General features: G+C 51.1%; 1 pseudogene; it reads left to right on the top strand.

Moving 5' to 3' along the window:
- The first annotated feature begins 10932 nt into the window (after positions 1 to 10932).
- LOC148119190 (small ribosomal subunit protein uS15 pseudogene) lies at positions 10933 to 11410 on the top strand (annotated as a pseudogene).
- The last annotated feature ends 10974 nt before the right edge of the window (positions 11411 to 22384 follow it).

Here is a 22384-nt window from a genome sequence, read left to right as displayed (position 1 = left end):
CAAAGCTTCCAGATCCAAAACAGTAAAGGGAGGTGGTCTGACAGGAAGGCAGTGAGCAGGACAGGGGCCTGGGGTTCCCAAAGCCTGGTGTGTCGGAAGGCATGGGACACTGGAGAGCGGTCATCTTTGGGTAATTTCCGCAGCCTCCCTGAGCCTCTTCCCTCTCCTGTAAAATGGGTCTAAGTGCCGTGTGGAACCTACCTGGTGTTGGTGTCCGGGCATTAGTCACTGTGTGCCCGTCTTTAGGGCTCCCCATCCCTGCACATGCCACACATCTTGATAAGGGTCTGATTTCACAGAACACTCTATTTTACCTGATGTCCCCAGGAGTCAAAATGTGGATGGAACAGAGATAGTCTCTCTTTTCCAGGTGGGGAAACAGAATCTAGGGGGACACAAAGTGACTTGCTTTGCTTGGTGTCAATTAGAGAGAAGCTGTGGAATCGGGCCCAAATCCAGACCTTTCTCTTGTGTCTTTATTATCATTATTATTTTAGTGTTTTTAGACGGGATCTCAGGTAGCAAATACTGGCCACAAACTCACTACGTAGCTAAACTCCTGATTCTCCTGCCCCCATCTTCCAGGTACTGGGATTACACGTGTGTGCAACTGTGTATTCCATTTATTTATTATTTATTTATTTATTTTTCCCCTGGTCTTACTATGTAACTCTGGCTAGTCTGAAATTCATGGTGTGTGCCAGGCTCAGGCTGGCCTTAAACTCACAGAGATCCGCCTGCCTCTGCCTCCCAAGTGCTGGGATTAAAGGCGTGCACCACCTGCCCGACTCAAGCTATTATTTTTAATTATGTAATGCATGTGTGTCTGTGTGTGGGTGTGTGCACATGAGTGCAGGTGTTCTCAGAGGCCAGAAGGACGTGGATTCCATGAAGCTGAGGTGATAGGCCTAGGCCTATGTGAGTTGCCCAGTGTGAGTTCTGCAAGAGGAGTCTGTGCCCTAAACAACTGAGCCATTTCTCCAGCCCACATTTTAATAACATACATTATAAAATGATTTACTTTTTAGTTTTTTTTTTTTTTTTTTGAGACAGGATTCTCTGTGTAGCTCTGGCTATCCTGGAACTTACTCTGTAGACCAGGCTGGCCTCCAAGTCAGAGATCCACCCGCCTTCACCTCTAAGTGCTCAGATCAAAGGTGGGTGACACCACTGCCTGACTTTAACACAAAATTTTGAATATTTGAGATGATAATTTATGGGCTGGGACTACGCCTGTCACTACAGTTCTTGGAAGGCAGGGTGGCCTTAGGAGGGCTACAGATTTGAGATCACTCCTCCCATCTTAAAAACAAAACAAAACAAGACAAAAAGCCTTCCTGTGTTGGTTCGAATCCCAGCACTCCGGAAGCAGAGGCCGGGCTGGGCACCACAAAGCAGCGAGGATGTTGGAAAAGATCTCCCTCCAAAGAAGGCGGCTGGAGAGAAGGCTCGGTGCCCAAGCGCATGCGCTGCTGTTGCCAAGGGACGGCTTTCTACTCCCAGCACCAGCAACCCCTACAATCAAGCTCCGGGAATCTGCTGCCGCTGGCACCTTTGGCACCTGGACTCGCGTGTGCATGTACACACACAACTTTCAGCACACATATACATAATTTCCAGAAAAGTTTTTTAGTATTTTAGATGTTTTGAGGGTTTTTTTATTTATTATGCATATTCTTACCTGAATGTATGTTAGCGTCCAGAGGCCATAAGAGGACCTCAGATCCTTTGAGGCTGGAGTTACAGATGGTTGTGAGCCACCATATAGGTGTTGGGAATTAAACCTGGGTCCTTCATAAGAGCAGTCAGTGCTCTTGACCACTGAGCCATCTCTCCAACCCCTCAAAAAAAAAACTTAATAAAAATAAATCTTAAAAACAACAAAACAAAACAAAACACAAAAAAAAGACTGGTGAGATGACTCGGTGGGTAAAAGCATTTGTTGCCAAGTCTGAAGACCTTTGTTCAATCTCCAGAATTCACATGGTAGGAGCGACAACCAACTCCAGCAAGCTGTCGCTTGATTTCCACACATGCGTGTAGCCACACACACACACACCCTCACTCAATAAACGTAACGTAAGAAATAAAGATAAATAATTATTTGAGTCATTTAAATCCCCTCCCCTTGACAGCAGTATTTGAATTCCCAGGGGCAGCCCCAGGGTTGGTGACCTGAGGCGTGGGAAGGACACTCAGGTTTGGGTCAGAGGTGACTTTTGGGTTTGAGTCTCCAGTGCAGGGACGAGGGACGGCCTGGGACACAGATAAGCCCAGGCACTTTGATCTGCCTGCCTCCTGGACTGTAGGCTGCAGGACAAACAGGCTTAGGCTCTGTAATTACCATTGCTTTGAACTCAAAGGGACATTTCTCAACTGGGTCCCTGGCCTTAGTCACCAGACTCCATTCCACGTGAATTTAGCTGTTCTCTGAAATTGGATTTACTTTCAGAGGACAAAGATTGCCTAGTTCCCCAAGTTCCTTTCAGCCACGTACTCTCATGTCACAGAGAGGTCACCTACTTGGCTAAGGCCACACAGCTTGCTTAGTGGATCCAATCAGCAAAACACCTACTATGTGACTGGTTATTTATTTTTACAATATCATTTTAGAAAGCAATATTTATACATTGTGTGTGTGTGGGGGGGCTGTTTTACTCTCACAAATGTTTGTGTACCATATGCCTGTCTTCTCAGAGCTGGGAAGAGGGCATCAACCGGAACTTGAAATTACAGATGATTGTGAGCCACCGAGTGGGTGCTAGGAACAGAACCCAGTCTTCTTAGCTATCTCTCCAGGCCCCTTCCTGGTATTTTCTTGTTAATTCTAGTCCCTAGCTTTGAAAGACCACTAGACACAAGACCTTCCTCTGTAACATAGTAACATCGGCCTAACAACCGACTGATACCAACTACTCTGTCAGGCGCCTGCTCCCTGAATCCTCTATTTGGCAGATCCCACAACCTTCACGGAGAGGATCAGGAAGCTGAAACACATCCCCAAGCCTAGGGACTCAACCTCAGGAACCGAGGAGGAAGCCTGATAGCTGGGATTGTGTCTTCAGTCAGAAATAGACTGTGTGTCTCGTCAGCCTGGTGGCCACGGACAACTGTCCTCCTCGCTGCAGTTTCCCCGTCTATAAAATTCGGATGCTCATTCGAAGAATTCATTCCTTCTGGTGGGCTTTCCAGACACCTAGAAGCAGCCTGGGGGAGCACTGCACACTGATTGGTGCAGAGCCAGAGCCCGGACTGCCTGCAGCTGCATTCTGCAGAGGTGGGCGGTCTTTGCAGCAGCAGCAGCAGCAGCAGCAGCAGCAGCAGCAGCAGCAGCAGCAGCAGCAGCAGCAGCGCTTGCCCCGATTTGCAAAGGTTGTCTGAATGACCGAGGACCTGCCACTCACAGGTCTCATCTCTCCCTGGCTGGCAGGAAGGGATCAGGTCCCAGGCCAGGCTGTCTGAGTCTAGCCCCACTGTGGCCCACAGACACAGCTGAAGGAACCCCTGAGTGGCCACAGAGTGGGATCTATGCCCTGCGTTTGCTGGGGTAGAGAGGGTTGTGAGGTCACTGGGTGCGACACAGCCTCTTATACACCTCTGGAAAGTTGATAGAGCGCATGCCTAGCACAACCCCAAAGCCTGACATTTCCTCCAGCCAGGTGTGCACCCTCCCCAAACAGATCCACCAACTGGGACCACTTACCTTTAAATGGCTGAGTCTCTGGGAGACATTTCCTGTCCAAACCGCCTCAGCTTCTGAGTGGAATTTAGAAGTAAGGTTAACACGGCAACCCTGATTTTCTCTTCCTCTGGCGTGCCCACAGAGAACCAAGCCCAGGATTTCCAGGGTTTCCAGACGTGGACTTCTGGCACAAATGGGCCCTTTAAGGAGGTCTCCCTTGCCAGAGGTGTTGTGTGTAATTCTAGTACTCAGCAGGTGGGGCAGGAGGCTCAGGAGCTTAGGGTCATTCTCAGCTGGGTAGACTCTGAGGCCAGCCTGGGTTACCTGGGACCTTGATGTTGAAGAATCAGCCAAGACAAAGTTTACATCCTGGTGCCAGGCAGAGACAGGGACTCATCCTCCCCCTCAGCTCCTGTCTTTGTTCAAAGTGTACAGCTGGGCCAGGTGATTGACCAGATTTTGTTTTTGCTTTTCAGTTGGAAACAGTTTGAAGGTGAAGTAGCAGAACTTTGGAACAGGCCAGCAGTGCTGGCCTTTAATCCCAGCAGGTCCCAGGAGGCAGAGGCAGGCAGGTCTCTGAGTTCAAGGCCAGCCTGATCTACACAGTGAGCTTCAGGACGGCCAAGGTTACCTCATGAGACCCTGTTTCAACCCCCTTACCCTCACCACAGAAGGGCTGTGGAAGGAACATCTGGGTCAAAGATCTCTTCAGGTCATTGCTGAGAGTGAACCAGGCTGGGCTGTACGTGACACAGTCTTCGGAAGCCGAGGTGAGCCCCCAGAAGATACAGCCTAGGGGTCTTGATTGGGCTCACTTTCTCTGCCAGTTAAAGAATTAAAAGGCAGGAAAAAACCTGAAGCGCAACAGGTAGCAGCCGAGAAATCTCACACCCCGCAGACAGACTCAACAGACGAAGCAAGGCCGTTGTGGGCGTGAGACGCACGCAGCACATGTATGTAGCAGACATGCAGAGAACAAGACCCTCTGCAAAGCAGGGGGGACTCAGAAAGCCAACAGCTCCAGTCTCTTCCCGAGGGCTGGGGTTCTAAAGTCTCTGTGGAGGGATCCTCCCCTAATTTAGGGCTGGTCATTTTGAAGGAAGCTGGGTGGTGGATTGGCCCAGAGCTGTAGTGTTTCATGACTTTGCCCTGAGAAGGGTGAAGCCAGTCCAGCAGCAGCCGACCTGCTGGTGGGAGACAAAAGCCCCGTTAGGAGGGTAAGGAAGACGCCAGCCATCTTGGAAATTTGCCACCTTAATTACATAGCCATGGCTCCCGTTGCTATCTATCTGTCTGCCTACCGGGAGTCTGTCTAACTCCTTGTCTCCCACTAAGTCTCCCATCATCCTCTGAGAACGGTCAGTTATATCGCTATGAGCGACGTCCACTTGGGGAGTCTGTGAACTTGAGCAATGTCTTCTTCACCCAGCTGTCCCCAGGACATTGTTCTCACTGAACCTCAGAGGTCCTGAGTTAGTAAGGGCTAAGGGCTCAGGAAAGGCTGGGAGGACTCTATTGATGGCAGGAGACAGATGCCTGATGTGGTAGGAATGGAACCAATGAAATCAACACCTACATCACCTGAGACCGACTAACATCTACTGCAGGCAGACCCTTGGCTTGGCTCATCCCAAGTGGTTCATAGCCTGCGAGGCCATGTTATTCCAACTGGCTGGTTGGAGTCGTGTGTCTGCCCTGGGCAGTGCTCTCTGGGATAGCCCCACCCTAAGGGAGAATTAATCCTGAACAGAAAAGGAGGGGTAACTTCTCACTGGGGAGCTGCTGGCAACTGCTGGGAGAGTGACACGGGATTGGAGAGGCAGGAGCTGCGGCATCCATGGAGAGAGCTTGTGGGCATAGGCACCCAGGCTTTGCGCTCTCCTTCGCTAAGCTTGGGTGACAGGCGTCCTGGGACCTTTCACAGGGGGGTAGAACAGCTGGCCCACCAGAGCACAGCGGGCTCACAAGAACTGGATGCACCCATGTGTGCTTGGCATCCTCTCTGAAAGCCCTCGCCCAGCACTGTGCTGTTCCTGCCAGCCAGAGGGCAGAGTCTCAAAGGCGAGGAAGCAGAGGAGTCAGTGTAGAGCCCCAGGTGCTGGTGAAGGGTCCCCAGGAAGCCTTATGAGGCAGCGCCACACTGACAGCATCCGCCAAAGTTCTGCAGATTAAATTTGATGGCCAGGCAGCGTGCGAACCACTAGTGTAGGGACCTTGTGAGGTGGCCTTGAGCTGGGGACTTGACTGCGTTATCCCTTGCTATGTGACTTTGGGTCAGCCCCATAACTCCCCAGATCACTCATTCCTGGGGAGGACACAGCTTCTTCACCTTGGGTTGTAAGGTTTGATGACATAATGTCCTTCCAAAGAGGATCTCACATCGTACCTACTTCGGCCATCAGACTTTTGAGACAAGGGCTCCCAAAGAATTGGGATGTCCCTGGGATTCTCATACTGGGAGAAGGAAACGCCTGAAGCCTGGCACCAGCTAAAGGGGGACTTGTTCTCCCAGGAAGACATTTTCATACAGTTCTGACATCTGTCAGACCACCATTCAGGAGACTGGAGTCAGTGATGGTCAGAGCCACACTTTAACCAGGACTGCTTAGCTATGCAAACCCCAGGACCTCCATTAAACCTAAACCTCACATCAGGATCCAAAGATGGATTTGAGGGTCCAAGGGCCTCTTTCTTATCTCAGTGTGGTCACGAGGGAATCTTTCTCTGCTTTTCATTATGAGTATTTATTGTTTGAGACAGGCTCTTACCATGTAACTGTGGGTGACCTCGAACTCGCCAAGCTCCTCCTCAGATCCCAAGTGCTGGGTTAAAGGAGTGCACCATCACTATACCCAGTTAGCTAATCCATTTAGTTGGCCTGTTGAGAGCAGATGGCTGAGCCTGGCTCAAGCCTGCCAGAGCCCAGCCTCTCCCCCTTAACTCTGCTAACACTGGAACTGTCTGTGAGTCCCCAGTTAACACACATTCCCACACACCTGTTAATGGGCAGGAGCACACACCTGTAATCCCAGCCCCTGAGGCAGGAGGACTCTTGTGGATTCGAGGCCAACCTGGGTTACAGATCTCTCCCCATTCCCATAAAAAGAGTTAGAAACCAGCCAGGCTCGGTCTCTTGTGGAGTCCAGCAGGGCAGCCTCCAGTATCTGGGACCCAGATGACCTCTGAACTGAATGGGTTTGTGGGATGGGGGCCTTTGGACTCACCACCAGGTGGTTTCCGCCCTCCACCCTCCTTGACTGGGGATGAGGATGGGTCCAGGGGTGGTTGCACCAGCTCAGCCTCACCACCAGGCGGCGACAGAACCCACCCACAGAGGAGGCCACTGCTGAAGAGGCTGGTGCCTCACTTCAACTTCCTCCCTCCTCCTCCGTCCCTCTCCTCGGTCCCCCTTTTTCTCTCTCCTCTTCCCTCCCCATCCTTCCTCTCCTGGGTCTCATCTTTTGGGAGTGAAGACACAGAGACATTTTTTGTCATGGGCAAAGGAAGTGACCCAGGTACCTTGGGTACCCTAACCCTGAAGTCACAGAAGAGTCAAGGGGCCTTTGGGAAGGCTGGTCCTGAACCTGCCAGGTGAGAAAGACAACCCAGGTTCCTTTTTGACAGGATCTCTCTGTGTAGCCCTGGCTGTCCTAGAATTCTCTCTGTAGATCTGTAGACCAGGCTAGCCTTGAACACCTGTCTCTGCCTCGGTTCCCCCTCCCCCAGGTTTTTTTTTTCTTAAGATTTATTTATTTATTAGGTATACAACATTCTGCCTCCATGTGTACCTGCACGCCAGAAGAGGGCGCCAGATCTCATTACAGATGGCTGTGAGCCACCATGTGGTTGCTGGGAATTGAACTCAGGACCTCTGGAAGAGCAGCCAGTGCTCTTAACCACTGAGCCATCTCTCTAGCACCCCCCCAGGTTCTTAAGAAAAAAAAATTCTTGGCATGGGGCCAGGCACTGGATTGTACTGTCTCTGGAAGAATGTCTCAGAGAGGGAGTGGGACCTGCCCTAGACCACACAGCTGATCTGCTCCAATCCTACCTAAACCCTCTGCAGCAGAGGCAGCCTGACTCTGAGAGGTGTCTGCACATGGTGTCTGCAGAAAGCTCATCTATGGCAACCAAACGGGGTGCGTGTGCAGCATGTGTGTGTGTGTGTGTGTGTGTGTGTGTGTGTGTGTGTGTGTGCATGTCTATATGAGTATATGCATGAGTGAATGTAAGTGTATGAGTGTATGCATGTGTGTGTATGCATGATTGTAAGTGTAGGTGAGTATGTGAGAGTGTAAGTGTAGATGTGTGTATATGTGTGTGCAAGCACAAGTGTACTTTTTAAAGGCAGCTTTAAACCAGAAACAAAGGCAGAAGCACACCTGAGAGTCGAGGCCCTGGTAGTTGCTCCGTCCACAGGGTGGTGGTGCCTCAGTGGTCCCAGCCTAGCTCGGGGAAGCCAGCAAGGATGCTGGAGAGCCGCTGGTCCCTGGGCTATGGACAGGCTGTGCGTCAGGGAAGGACTCGGCCTCACGATGGCAAATAAGCTCTGTGGGAAGAGAGACGCCAAGTGCTCAAGGGAAAGGTCCTCCTCCTTAGGCTGCACCCTGCAGAGGGTAGGGTAGGGGAGCAGGGGGGAAGACATGGAGGAAACGGTGCCGCCTACAGCTAGGGTCTGTCAATCAAGGCAACCAGGACACTTCCTCAGGTGGGGCCCCCTATGCAGGTTATTCTAATCTACAACAAATTGGCATTAAAGTCAACATTAATGCTCCCCCGTGCTGGGTTCCAGGGCCAAGTGGCTACGCCCAGCTTTTATGTGGGCACCAGGGTCCAAACTCAGGTCCTCACGCTTGAGCAGCAAACCCTCTTAGCCACTGAGTCAGCCCCCAGCCCTGAACTGGCCTTAATGGCCCCAGGCCTCTGAGATGGTTTCTTGAGTCAGACGCTGTTGTGAGTCACGGTGCCCTGGCATCCTGAGGCTTCTCCCCTCTTAATGAAGTTTTGGCACGTGGCTGTCACACCTCCATCTCGATGCTGCCACAGCCACACCCTAGTCCTGTCATCACCCGAAACTGCCCCACCTCTGAAATCGCCATCCGGCCTCCAGCCTCTGGTGACAACCTCCTCCCATCCACCTTGCGCTGTCCCCGGCCGGCTGGCCGCGCCTCTTCTCTGACCCGCTTCAGACCTCCCGCCCAGTGGCGCTTCCTGCCCGAGCGAGCGCCTATCACCTGCGGTCCGGCACCCATGGGTGCTGAGTCATTGTACTTGAGGACTCAGTCCTTGGTCAAAGGTAAGCCCGGGATTGACAGAGCAGGAAGGACCCCTCCCAAGGCTCTGGAGAAAGGGACCTGAGCTTTCTGCTCTGGTGACAGCTGGGAGCACATGGCCCACAGGCTGGGCGGTGCTTCTCAGTGCAACCATGTGGAGGCGATGGGATCATGGGACCCAGCTGGTCTGACAGCAAACCGGCTGATATGGTCTCTTTCTCCCATGATGACATCCACCATGAGTCCCCCCACCAAAGACTACACTGCCAGGGGATACTTCCTGTTAGCTTTTTCAGCCTATAAAATTGAGCCAAATAAACCCTTTTTCTTTATCAAGTTACTCAGCTTTGGGCAATTTGTGATAGCAATAAAAACAGACAAATACACAGCTATTCATAAAAAAAAAAGCCTGGAATTTTCAGATAGGTGAATCAGAATTCGAGATTCATGCATCAATGGTTTATGTCACTTGGGACAGGCCTGTGCACCACTGTGGTAGACTCTATTGGAATCATTTTGAAGACCTTTAAAAAAAGTACATTTTAACTGTATGTGTCTACCCACGAGAGCCTGTGCACAGGCGTTCCCACGGGTGCACGTCAGAGTACAACTTGTCCCCTCCCTCCACCACCTGGGTCTCAGGGTTGGAACTCAGGTCAGAGTCTTAGCGGCGGGCCCCTTTACCTGCAGAGCCATCTCACTCGCTCTTCTTTCTTTTTTGGTTTTTAGAGCCAGGGTTTCTCTGTGTAACAGTCCTGGCTATCCTGGAACTCGCTTTGTAGACCAGGCTGACCTTAAGACTTTTTCTTAAATCTCTCTTGTGAAGTGTAGCATGCATGCAGGAGGATGTATAAAACCAATAAGCAAGTTCATGCCCAGACCTAAAGCCAACTCCCAAGAAACCCTATTGTCACAAGAGTGAGTCTCTTGTCCCCTTCAAAGGGACCCACAGTTTGTCTTCCTTCTGTCTGCCTCCTTAAACATGGGGCTGTTTGTGTCGAATTATTCTATCAGTGGAATTAGGCGGGTACCGTCTGTTTCTTTCATCTTTGTGGTAGAGACAGGATCCCCTGTAGCTCAGGCTGGTCTCAGATTCACTTTATAGATAAGGATGACTTTGGTCCCTGATCCTCCTGCCTCCACCTCCCCAGTTTGGGGGTTACAGGTATGCAGTACCATTCCCAGTTTCCTGAGGTGCCGGTGGTCTTGCCCAGGACTTCACGAGCGCTGGGCAAGAATTCAGCCCAGTGCACCTGATGTGTTTGCTCATCTTCTTAGTTTTACTTTTAAAAGTTATTGATTTGTGTATTATGTGTGTGTGTCATGTGCATGCAGGCGCCCACGAGGTCAGCGGGTGCTGGAGTTACAGGCGTTGTGAGCCATCTGATGTGGGTGCTGGGAACCGAACCCCGGGTCTCTGCAAGAGCCACTTTCCGACTGAGGGTCTCCTCGGCCCTCGTGTGTTAATGAAGGCAAACTGCTAGCCTGGGCTAAAAAGCAAGATCCTGTCTTTAAAGGATGTGTGTGTTGCTGAGGAGGTTCAGAAGAAACAGGCTACAGGGGACCTGACCACAGGGCATGACAGGTGACCAGCTGTTGTTTTGACTCCATGACTCAGACTCAAAGGACCGCCTCTGCGGCCCCCACCTATGGGAGCTGGGGAGATGGCTCAGCTGGTAAAGAACCTGCTGTCTATGTATATACGTGTATGCATATACATATATTTGTTCAACTTTATGCCAGAGGAGGGCACCAGATGTCATTAATTACAGGTGGTTGTGAGCCACCATGTGGTTGCTGGGAATTGAACTCAGGTCCTCTGGAAGAGCAGCCAGTGCTCTTAACTGCTGAGACATCTCTCCAGCCCCTGCCAGTTTTTTAATATAGATATGTGACCATATGACACAGACATCTTTAAATCCTTTGCAGTGGGGGCTTGAGGAATGGTTCAATGGTTAAGAACACTGGCTGCGCTCTTTGCTGCCAGACCTCCGCCATCATGGGTCGCATGCACGCTCCCGGGAAGGGCCTGTCCCAGTCGGCGCTGCCCTACCGCCGTAGCGTCCCCACGTGGCTGAAGCTGACGTCTGACGACGTGAAGGAACAGATTTACAAACTGGCCAAGAAAGGCCTCACTCCCTCCCAAATAGGTGTGATCCTGAGGGACTCTCACGGTGTGGCCCAGGTCTGTTTTGTAACTGGTAATAAAATCTTGAGAATCCTTAAATCCAAAGGCCTTGCCCCTGATCTCTCTGAGGATCTCTACCATTTGATTAAAAAGGCAGTCGCTGTCCGAAAGCATCTTGAGAGGAACAGAAAGGATAAGGATGCTAAATTCCGCCTGATTCTGATAGAGAGCAGAATTCACCAGCTGGCTCGTTACTATAAAACCAAGCGGGTCCCCCCACCCAACTGGAAATATGAGTCATCCACAGCCTCTGCTTTAGTGGCATAAATTCCCTTGTGTACATGAGCAATAAAATCACTTTGAATAAAACAAAACAAAACAAAACAAAAAACCACTGGCCGCTCTACTGGAGAACTCTCTTTCTAATACCAGCACCCACTAGGTGGCTCACACACATCTGTAACTCCAGGGGACCTGATGCCCTCTCCTGGCCTCCATGGGTACTGCTGGCACATGGTGCACAGACATACATGCAGGCTAAAACACATACACATAAAGTAAAAAATATCTTAAGCCTTCACAACAACTAGCGCAGTTCTTACCTCTGTTTTCTTGAGACAGTCTCTCACTGAACCTGGAGTTTTCTGTCCTTGGGCTAGCCCTGTCAACACCCTGCACTCCAGCGTTGGGAATAGGCACACATAGCAACGCCTGAGCGCTTCTGTGAGTGCTGGATCTGAACTCAGGCTGCAGTAAGTGCTCTTACCCATGGGCTATCTCCCAGCCCCTGCATGTTGATTTCTTTATATATTGGGGACAGTCATGGTGTAGCTCAGGTTGGCCTTGACCTTGTGGCGATCTTTCTTTCTTACCTTCATGACTGCTGGGGCCCAGGTCAATTTTGTTTTGTTTTTCGGAACCGTGTCTTACTATGCAGCCCACCTTACAGCCAATCCTCCTGCCTCAGCCTCCTGAGTGCAGACATCACAGCCATATGCCTCTGTCCCCAACTTTTGAAATTTAACCTGGGTTCTGCTTTTATATTTATTAGTTATTCATCTCTTTGAGATAAGGGCTGTCTAGTTAGATTTATTTTCTCTCCTTTTTTTTTTCTTTTTGTTATGTTTTGGTTTTTGAGACAGGATTTCTCTGTGTAGCCCTTGCTGTCCTAGAACTCGCTCTGTAGACCAGGCTGGCCCAAACTTAGAGATCCACCTGCCTCCTGAGTGCTGGGATTAAAGGTTTGCACCCACCCCCTGACCTAGTTAGATTTCTACTGCAGTAAATTCCAGGACCAAAATCAACGTAGGGAGGAAAGGGTCCATCATGACAGGAACTTAGGGCAGTAAGTCAAGGCATTTCGGAACCTGGAGGCAGACACTGAAGCAGAGACCTTGGCAAGTGTTGCTTAATGACTTATTTTTTTCCGTGGCTAGCTCAGCGAGAGAGAATTTCTCTGTGTAGGCCTGGCTGTCCTGGAATTCGCTCTGTACATCAGGCTGGTCTCAAACTCAGAAACCTGCCTGCCTCTGCCTCCTGAGCGCTGGAAGTAAAAATCATGGGCCGTAATGCCTGGAAAGCCTATTTTCTTACACCCTCCAGGACCGTGTGTCCACGTGTGTCACCACCCACTGTGAGATGGGCCCTCCCACGTCAATCCTCAATCAAGAAGTTCCCGCAGACAGGCGCATAGGCCAATCTGACAGAGGACCACAACCACACAAGGTCATAGGCTGACCTTGAACTCACTGTGCAGCTAAGGAGGACTTCCACCTTCTGGTCCTCCTGTCCCCACCTCCCAAGAGCTGGGGTGACAAGTGTGTACCCCCAAAAGGTACTTCTGGGGTGCTGGAGATGGAGCAGGGCCTGTGCATGCTAGAGGGCACACACCTAAGACTGGGGTTACTTTCGTATGGTTGTGGTAGCTTCCCTCACTGTCCTCCTGGCAGGGCCGAGGTGGGCTGTGTCGCTCATTCAGGAATTCCGATCTTTCCCCAGGTGGAACCTGCCCCGACCCCCACCCCCACAGGTAAAACTCAGATCTGGGCCAACACTCCCACGCCTCTCACATCCCCCTCATTTGAGTGTGTTTAGAAAGGGATCCAAGTCATGGTTCTGGGTAGACTAGCTGGGTGAGCAGTCTGGCCTCCATCACACCCCTAGCGAGACCCCCAATGCATGCTGGCTGCTGCACAGCCCGCACAGACAGTCAGCCCGGGGTTCCTGCTCCTCACCGCTCTGCCCACCCGCTCTGCTGCCTCCTCCAGGACTGATCCCATTAGGCTTCACCAGCTTACAAGGCTCCCCTTGTCACAGCAGCCCGCTGCCCTCCCTCCCTGCCCCTAATCCCCATCTGGCCCCTTCCCTTGTCTCCTCTGTCTCCCCAGCCTCAGAACAAGTTCTGGGACAGAAAAGGGGGGGCTGTCTTCTGTGATATCTCCTCCACCCCCACACGGGTGGAGGCTGCTCCCCCTGCCTCCCCGCCCCGGACGGCTCCATGCCCTTCTCTCTTCCCCAAAGGTCTCTGCCTTAAGCCCACACATTTGTTTCAGTCAGGCCTGTGGTGACCTGGGCCCCTGGGAGGCCCCCACCCTGATCCATCACCCGGCTGCGGATTCTCTGTACACTCGGTGTCCACCTTCCTCTGGTCTCAGGTCTCTGGTCTCAGGTCTCTGGTCTCTTCTACCGTGGCTTCATTTCCCCCTGACCCCACTTACTCCCAGGGTCAGACCTTGAGCTGACACCACGGGCAGGCACCTCATCCTGCAAGTGGCTCTGCCCACCCTACTGGAGACCCCCCAACAGCTGTCTTTCCTGCACCCCTATTCTTGGCACCCAATGCTTTGGATATCCCTCACCCTTTTGGGGTTTGACCTTTCTGCTGCTGCCCTAGATTCAGATACAAGGTTCCTGCCCTGGGACCCCAGAGTGCCAAGTGCTCAGTTATCTCTGTGGTAGAACAAAAAAAGGTTGAAAGCCAGGCATGGTGGCACACGCCTTTGAACCCAGCACTGGGAGGCAGAGGCAGGCTAATCTCTTGAGGCCAGTCTGGTCTACAGGGTGAGTTCCAGGACAACCAGGGCTACACAGAGAAACCCTGTCTTGAAAAACAAGACAAAAGCAAAAACTAGATGGTAGGCTACTAAATTATTGCTGATCTATACAGCAGATGGAAGTTACCCTTAAATTATGGCCCCTCCAAACACTTCCTTCATGAAATTGCTTTTCGTCAGGTATCTTATTAAGCAACAACCACAAAAATAACTAATTTTTCACCCAGTTTGGACCTAAGACAATTCACAGAGCCGTGATCTTTTGGCTGATCTGTGAAAAAGATCCTTTAAGACAGGATCTGGCAGCGTCCTGAGAGTTTATTAGAAACCTCCCAAACTAGGAACTGGAGAGATGGCTCAGAGGTTAAAAGCACTGGCTGCTGTTCTAGAGGTCCTGAGTTCAATTCCCAGCAATCACAGGGTGGCTCACAACCATATATGTAATGAGATCTGGTGCCCTCTTCTGGCCTGCAGGTGCACATGCAGGCAGAATACTATCCATAATAAATTAAAACAAAACAAAACAAAAACAACCTCCCAAACTCTCCCAAAAGAACCTGCAGCCACCAACTAGGCTTCCACAGGAAGAAATATTCTCCGATCTTTCAGAGGATACTGGGCAGTGTCAATAACTTAACTTAAACAAGCCGGCTGGGGTCCTTACAGCGTTGACAACTGTCATATAGGGCCAGCTGGTCAGTGGTGGGGAAATGAGCCATTTGAGGCCTGGTCAGGCCACAGCCCTCCCCGTTCCTCCTTGCATGTGAGAACGTTCATGAACGTTCCAGTTCCCTAGCATTGGGTCCTGAACGTGGCGGACATACCCCTAACCACAGCCCTGACCTGGGAGATGGACATAGAAAATCGAGAGCTCCAAGTAGGAGCTGGAGAGGATGACTCCACTCTCTTCCTGCTCTCCCAGAGAAGTGGCTCACAACTGCTTGTAACTTTAGCTCTGGGAGATACTATGCTCTCTTCTGGCCCATGAGGAAGCCTGGACACACGTGGCACACACATACAAATAAAAATCAGTGTTCAGAGATCCTCAGCTACGTAGAGAGTTTGAGGTCAGCCTGGTCTACATGATTCCCTGCGGGTACTGGAAAGACGGCTCTGTGGTCAAGAGCACCCACGTGGTGACTCATAACTGTCCCTAACTTCAGTTCCAGGGGAGCTGACGCCCCCTTCTGGTTTCCCTGGGCACTTGCACGCACATGGTACACATACATACATGCAGGCAAACACTTACAAAAAAATAAGTGTAATAGCAAAACAGTTGAAATTCCAGGAGCCATTAGCTGGAGGATTACTGGCATCAAAAGCAGACTGAGTTTTCTGATCCACAGACACAGGGTGTCCCCTGCTCCCTGTGACCTGAGATGATGTATTGAGTCTTTCTTAGTACATCTTCACACAGGATTTTAGTTTGCTTTCGTCCCTTGGGGTTCACATATGCCTTAGCACAGACAGCCGCTCATAGCCCTGTATTTCTGCATTTTATTTTCACGTTTAATTTCGGATGTGTGTGTGGTGTGGAGAACGAGGAGGCCAGGGGACAACTTCAGATGTCTTCCTCCATGACCTGCCACCTTCTGCTTGCCAGCTCTGGGGTTACAGGAACATACAGTCATGGCTAGCTTTTTTGTTTTGTTTTGTTTTTGAAGACTGGGTTTCTCTGTAGACCAGGCTGGCCTCAAACTCAGAGATCCACCTGCCTCTGCCTCCCGAGTACTGGGATTAAAGTACAAACACCCAGCTTTTCATGCCTGGCTTTTTTAAAAATATAATTTTTAACAATTACTTTGAGGGGCGGTCCTTAGGTCCCATCTATAATGTGGGGTCCTAAAGATCAAACTTGAACAGGCCATCTTACTGGCCTGTAGCCAGCTTCTGTATTTCATCTTTTCTTTTTCTAAAGATTTATTTATTTAATTTAATTAACTATTTATTAAGTACACAGTGTTCTGCCTGCAGGCCAGAAGAGGGCACCAGATCTCATTACAAATGGTTCTGAGCCACCATGAGGTTGCTGAGAATTTAACTCAGGCCCTCTGGAAGAGCAGCCTGTGCTCTTAACCACTGAATCACTGAGCCATTTCGTCAGCCAGCCCTCATTTTTTTTTTTTTTGAGAGGGCCATCATGCAGCCAGGCTGGACTGTAGCTAAGGACAGTCTTGAGCTCCTCAATCTCCCGCCTCTGCCTCCCATGAGGTTATCGTAGGGTATGATGCCACACCAGTTCTTGTTCACAGTCTGGAATCCTGGCACTGAGAGGGTCGGCTGGTCACTCGCCCTGGAACTCTCCATTCCTTTGCCACAGCCTCCCCAGTGCTGGGATTAGGGAGCGCACACTGCCTAGCTGCTGCCTGGCTGGAGACCGACCTCAGCCCCTTATCCAGCCGAAGCTGGCCTGGTCCTCGTGCCTCCCACTCAGGCGCTGGATTGTGGGCAGTGGCACCATGCCCAGCCCAGAGCTTTCCGGTAGGTGCCTGGACATCCTGATGTGTGTGTATTGTTTATTTTTTACGTGAGTTTTGCCTTCATGCATGTATGTGTACCACGTGTGTGCCTGATGTCCCCATCAGATCCCATGGAACTGGAGTTACGTTTGTGAGCTGCCATGTGGGTGCTGGGAATCAAAGCTGAACCCTCTGCAAGAGCAAGCGCTCTCAACCACTAAACCATCTCTCCAGTCCCCTTGTAGTATATATTTTCATAGGCACATGACAATCGTGGTATAACAAACTTTATTTAAATAAATATATATTCTTATGTGTTTGGGTGTTCCACCTGCAGGTATGTGTGGGTACTACTTGCATCCCTGGACCCTCAGAGGTTAGATGAGGGCATTGGGTCCTCTGGAACTAGAGTACAGATGGTTATGAGCTTCTGCATGGGTATTGGGAATTGAACCCAGGTCCTCTGGAAGACCAGTCAGTACTCTTAACGACTGAGCCATCTCTCCAGCTCCTGAGGTCTATTTTCGGTAGGCACATGACTATCGTGGTTTAGGCTACCCTTCCAGACCCCTGTGCAGCGGCACAGCCTTAAAGTCTGGCCACTGAGTGTGGGTAAAGGCGATTGCAATTGCTAGCTGTGCTGGGCACATCAGGTAGCCGTCTGCCCGAGATCTTTGGGGTGACGCCCACTAGAGAGCAGCACTGAGAATCTGCAGCGGGGCCCTAGGTAGCTTAAGACAGCCTGGTCCTTCATGGAAAAGCATTTGCCCACTGGCTTTGCAGCTTTGCAGCCAGGCCTCATGAGCCTATCTTCCTGGGGTCCCTGGGGGGAGAAGCAGCACCCTCTTTGTTCTACAAGTATTCCTTCCTTCCCAGGCGGGCAGTGGCTGCTGTTATAATTTACCACCGAGTCTCGGCACCCAAGTAATAATTTTAAAACATGGAAGAGGAGAGAGAAGGGACAGAAAAGGGGACAGAGAAGGGGGCAGGGGGACAGAGACCGGTCCCTGAGGCCAAGAGTGGCGCATGAGAAAGAGGCGGGAGGTGGGCAAGAGTCGCATTTTGTAAGGGAATGTAGCGAATGTGCATAGGAGGTGTTCTTAGTGGCTGCAGCTGAGGATCCTTCCTGTCAGGACCCCAAGGGCAGCCAGTGCAGATGCCTGCATACTACCGGCTGCTCCTCCCCAGCAAGAGCACTTGCTGGCTACACTAACAGTTACAGCACGGGAGAGAAGAATAGATGTTAGCCCTCCAGCTCCCTTCCAGGACTCAGCATCCAGCCCAGGATTCTCTGCTCACCTGCATCTGAGTGCTTCCATTCTCTCCCCTCCCTCCATCCCTCCCTCCCTCTCTGGACTTTCTCTGCTAACTTGGTGCACACGTGCTCCTTGGTCTCCGCCCTCTGCCACACGGGTCTCAACTTCTGCCACTGGGCAGTGCCTGGTGTGTTGGTCCAGCTCCTCACATCGCTCCATTGGGATTAAAAACAGGCTGGGCGGTGGTGGCGCATGGCTTTAATCCCAGCACTCGGGAGGCAGAGGCAGGTGGATCTCTGAGTTGGAGGCCAGCCTGGTCTGCAAGAGCTACTTGTCCAGGACAGCTAGGACTGTTCACAAAGAAAGAAACCCTGTCTCGAAAAACAACCAAAAAACCCCAAAACAAAATAGTCTCTCCTGCCTTGGGGCTGGAGAGATGATGGCTCAGCAGTTAAGAGCACTGGCTGCTCTTCCAGAGGACCTGACTTTGATCCCTATCACCCACATGACAGCTCACAGCTGTAACTCCAGTGTCAGGGGATCCGACACCCTCCTCTGGCCTCTGCTAGCTAACACGTGCCACGTGAGCGTGCTGTCCAGCACACAGGTGCACACAGACACACACGCACAAAATAAAATTTTGTTTTAAAATGGCCTTTCCTCCATTACTTTTTTGCTCATACAGTGGTATCTTTAAAAATGCTTTTTAAGGATAGGGAGATGGCTCTGTGATTAAGAGCACCAGCTGCTCTTCCAGAGGAACCAGGTTCAATTCCCCAACCACCTGGCGCTTTACACCTCCTCTGAAATTCCAGTCCCAGGGGCTCTGATGCCTCCTTCCGGCCTCTGTTGGCACTGTAAGCACACAGCTATCCATACTGGCAAACACTCACAAATATAAACTAATAAATAAATAAAATCTCAAATATTTAAGCCAGGCTGAGCCCCTTCTAGGTGGTGTCTCAGCCCCTAAAGGACTGAGCTTTAGCATGTGGATGCCTCGCTCCAAATCAGCCACCCAAGGTCTCCTTCCGCCCTCTAGTGGAATCTTGGCGTTTCCTGGCTGGACCACAGTCATCCTGTATTCATTTCCACCTGCAGTTTGAGCACCCCCCCACTCCCCACCCCTCAACCCCTGCTCAGCCTTTGGGATGTCCTTTGCCCCTTCCTCACCCACAGAACAACACTTCCCCAGTGCTGGGACTAAACACATGTGCCACCATTTCTGGCTTGGTTTTCTTTTTTCTTTTTCTTTTCTTTTTTTTGGGGGGGGGTGTGGTTTGGTTTTTCGAGACAGGATTTCTTTGTGTAGCTTTGGAGCCTGTCCTGGAATTAGCTCTTGTAGACCAAGCTGGCCTCAAGTTCAGAGATCTACCTGCCTCTGCCTCCTGAGTGCTGGGATTAAAGGCATGTGCCACCACCACCTGGTTTTGGCTTTCTTTTTCCATTTATTTATTTTAGAGCCAGGATCTCGAGGGGAGCTACGCAGCTGAAGATGATTGGAGCCAATGATCCTCCTGCCTCCACCTCCCGAGTGCTGCACTAAACATGGGCACATCCAAGTCTATGATGAGCTAGGGTTCGGACTGTATTTTGTACACTAATAACTGAGCCACAGCCTCGGCCCCAGGTCAGGTTTTCCTCACCAGCGACCAGGAGTCTGAACAGGTCCTTTCTGCGCACAGGAACGCAGGTGTCCACGGAGACCACGTCTCCTGGAGGTGGAGTTACAGGTGCCTGCGAGTCACCCGGCACAGGTGTTTATTAGGAACTGAACACAAGAGCAGACGGCACTCTTATCGCTGAGCCATCCCTCCAGCCCAGCTGACTAATTTATGACCATCTCTAGGGAGGAGGCAGCCAGGATCTAAGGTGCCTGCACCAAGGAGAGCCGGCCTGTGGAGACTTAATCCGCTGGGCGGTGGTGGCGCACGCCTTTAATCCCAGCACTAGGGAGGCAGAGGCAGGCAGATCTCTGTGAGCTCGAGGCCAGCCTGGTCTACAAGAGCTAGTTCCAGGACAGGTAGGTCTGTTACACGGAGAAACCCTGTTTCACAAATAACAAAACAACAGCAACAAAAAGAGCAATAATCCTGGGCAGCTGGCTGCTTTGTTTTCCCTCTGAAGCCCTGCTCCGGCCCAGCCTACCTCTGCTCATCCTCCCTTGTGCACACGCTCATGGACTTTGAGTCACAGCTGGTAACAGCGTGAGTCTGCCGCTTCTCTGAGGTCCCCAACCCTAGCATGCTCTTCAGAGCACCTCACTGTGCTGAGCTGAAGGACCCAGATTCCTTCCAGATGTCCACTCACCTCCTGGCCAGTCAGTCACCTGAAGGCCGCGCAGCAAGCCTGCACTCGGGGCTTCCTTTGAGGGTGCTTACTTGCAATTGCGGGAAGCTGCCAATCAGGCCCCACTTGGGTAGGGAGGATTGAGCCGGAGGTCCAGAAAACACAATAGAGCATGCGCAGAAAGTGCCGGCCGCTGATGGGACCGTGCGTGCGACCTCTGAACTGTGGCGAAGGGTGGAGAGTGGGGCTGGTGGGGTGGTCTCACTGAAGGGCAGGGAGAGGTGGGGCCTTTCTTCCCTCGGGGTGGGCAGTGACTGAGGCGCCATTCGCTAGCTGCACCCTCACCAGCTGGATAGCGGAGCCTTGCCGGGACCAGAAGACCCCTGGGGGGCGGTCAGCGGCTGCGCTTCGGAGCTGCAATGTCTGCATTCACTTGGTGAGCTGACCCCATGCCTGTGGCTGCCCCGGGCTCTTCTTCCTTTGGTTTTTAGACGTGCCGGGTTCTGAAGCTGCTGCGGGGAGCTGCTCTATGGCAGCCCATGACACGCTGGGCAGTCAGAGTAGGCAGATGGCTACAAGACCAAACAAGCCCCCCTTTCCTGGCACCCTCCTCTCCCCAAATCTTTTTCTTTTCTTTTCTATTTATTTTGTATACAATATTCTGTCTGTGTATGTCTGCAGGCCAGAAGAGGGCACCAAATCTCATTATAGAGGTTGTGAGCCACCACGTAGTTGCCAGGAATTGAACTCAGGACTTTTGGAAGAGCAGGCAATGCTCTTAACCTCTGAGCCATCTTTCCAGCCCCCCTTCCCTCCCCCCCCCCCCGATCTTTTCTAGAATGTAATCTTAGAATAAATGATTTGATCACTGTTGACATTCAAGTAAAAAACAAAACTCTATAACCATGGGAGGGGAGGAGGCCAAAGAACCCTTTAGGTGAAATAAAATGCAGAGGCAGGATATGGTAACTAAAATCCACACGTAGAAACAAAGTGTGTGTGTGTGTGTGTGTATGTGTATGTATGTATGTGTATGTAGAAAAGGTTCAGTAGCTAGGAACTAGTTGGACGGAGGTGGTAGCCCATGCCTTTGATCCAAGCCAAGGTCAGCCTGGTTCTACTGTTGGGACCCTTTGGAGTCCTGGCCCCCAGCTGCTCTTCCCTGCTAGAGATCTTTACTTTCCTTCTGATTTGAGTTACTGAAAGCTGTGTCAAAGTTGTTTACCAGCTCTGCTTCACGAGCACGTGTTGCCTCGGCCTTGAGGATCAGAGGATAAGGTTTTCACCTGTTGGCCCACCTGACTGTTGGGTATATAAGCCTCCGTGGTGCTACTGAATAGAGGGCTTCTTACCAGAGACTAGAGGTCCGTGTCTCTGTGTGTTTCAGTCTCCAGCCCCTTGCCCGAGGCTCACGAACTGTATGGTAGTGCATAGAGCGCTGCAGTCTACAGAGCGAGTTCCAGGACAGCCAGGGCCACACAGAGAAACCCTGTCTCGAAAAACCAAAAACCCCAAACAAATAACAAACCATGCTGACCGGCTCACCCGATCAGAAGTGTTATCTGTGTAAGGGTCCTGGCGCAAGGGGCTAGGGAGGGAAAGCGGTGTTAAACGGATCTCCCCCTAAGCTAGGGTCTCCTGCAGCCCAGACTGGCCTTGAAATCCTTACCCTTCTGTCCCAAGGACTGGAACTACATTCACTTGCTACTATGATTGGCTAAAGTTTTTTGTTTTGTTTTCTTTGAGGCAGGGTTTCTCGGTGTAGCCTGTCTGTCCTGGAACTCACTCTATAGACCAGGCTGGCCTTGAACTCTGCCTCCCGAGTGCTGGAATTAAAGGCCCACACCACCACCACCTGGCTTGGCTAAAGTTTTTATGTTATTGAAATTACATTGGTATTAGTGCAAATTATATTCTATTAAATTAAGATGTTCACAGTCATCTCTAGGATCACCAATACCTAGAAACCAAAGACTAAAAGACAAGGAAATTGGAATGTCATACTAGAAAATATATTATTTAACACAAATTAAGGTGGTAATGGGGAATGGCAGACAGGGCAGTATAGTAAGACAGAGCTTTGCAAAACGGGTTGGGCTAACTCATTCGGCAGTGAGCTTGCCTTGCACAGATATGTGGTGGGCTGGGAACTGAACCCAGGGCTATTGGAAGAGGAGCAAGCACCCCTGAATGATGAGCCGAAGATCTTAGGATGAAGAGTAGGAGAGACGCTATTATAATCAT

This window comes from Myodes glareolus, chromosome 18, assembly GCF_982192425.1.
Source record: "Myodes glareolus chromosome 18, mMyoGla1.1, whole genome shotgun sequence".
NCBI lineage: Eukaryota > Metazoa > Chordata > Mammalia > Rodentia > Cricetidae > Myodes > Myodes glareolus.
Note: the sequence above shows the minus strand (reverse complement) of the source record. Positions and strands in the feature narration are given on the sequence as shown.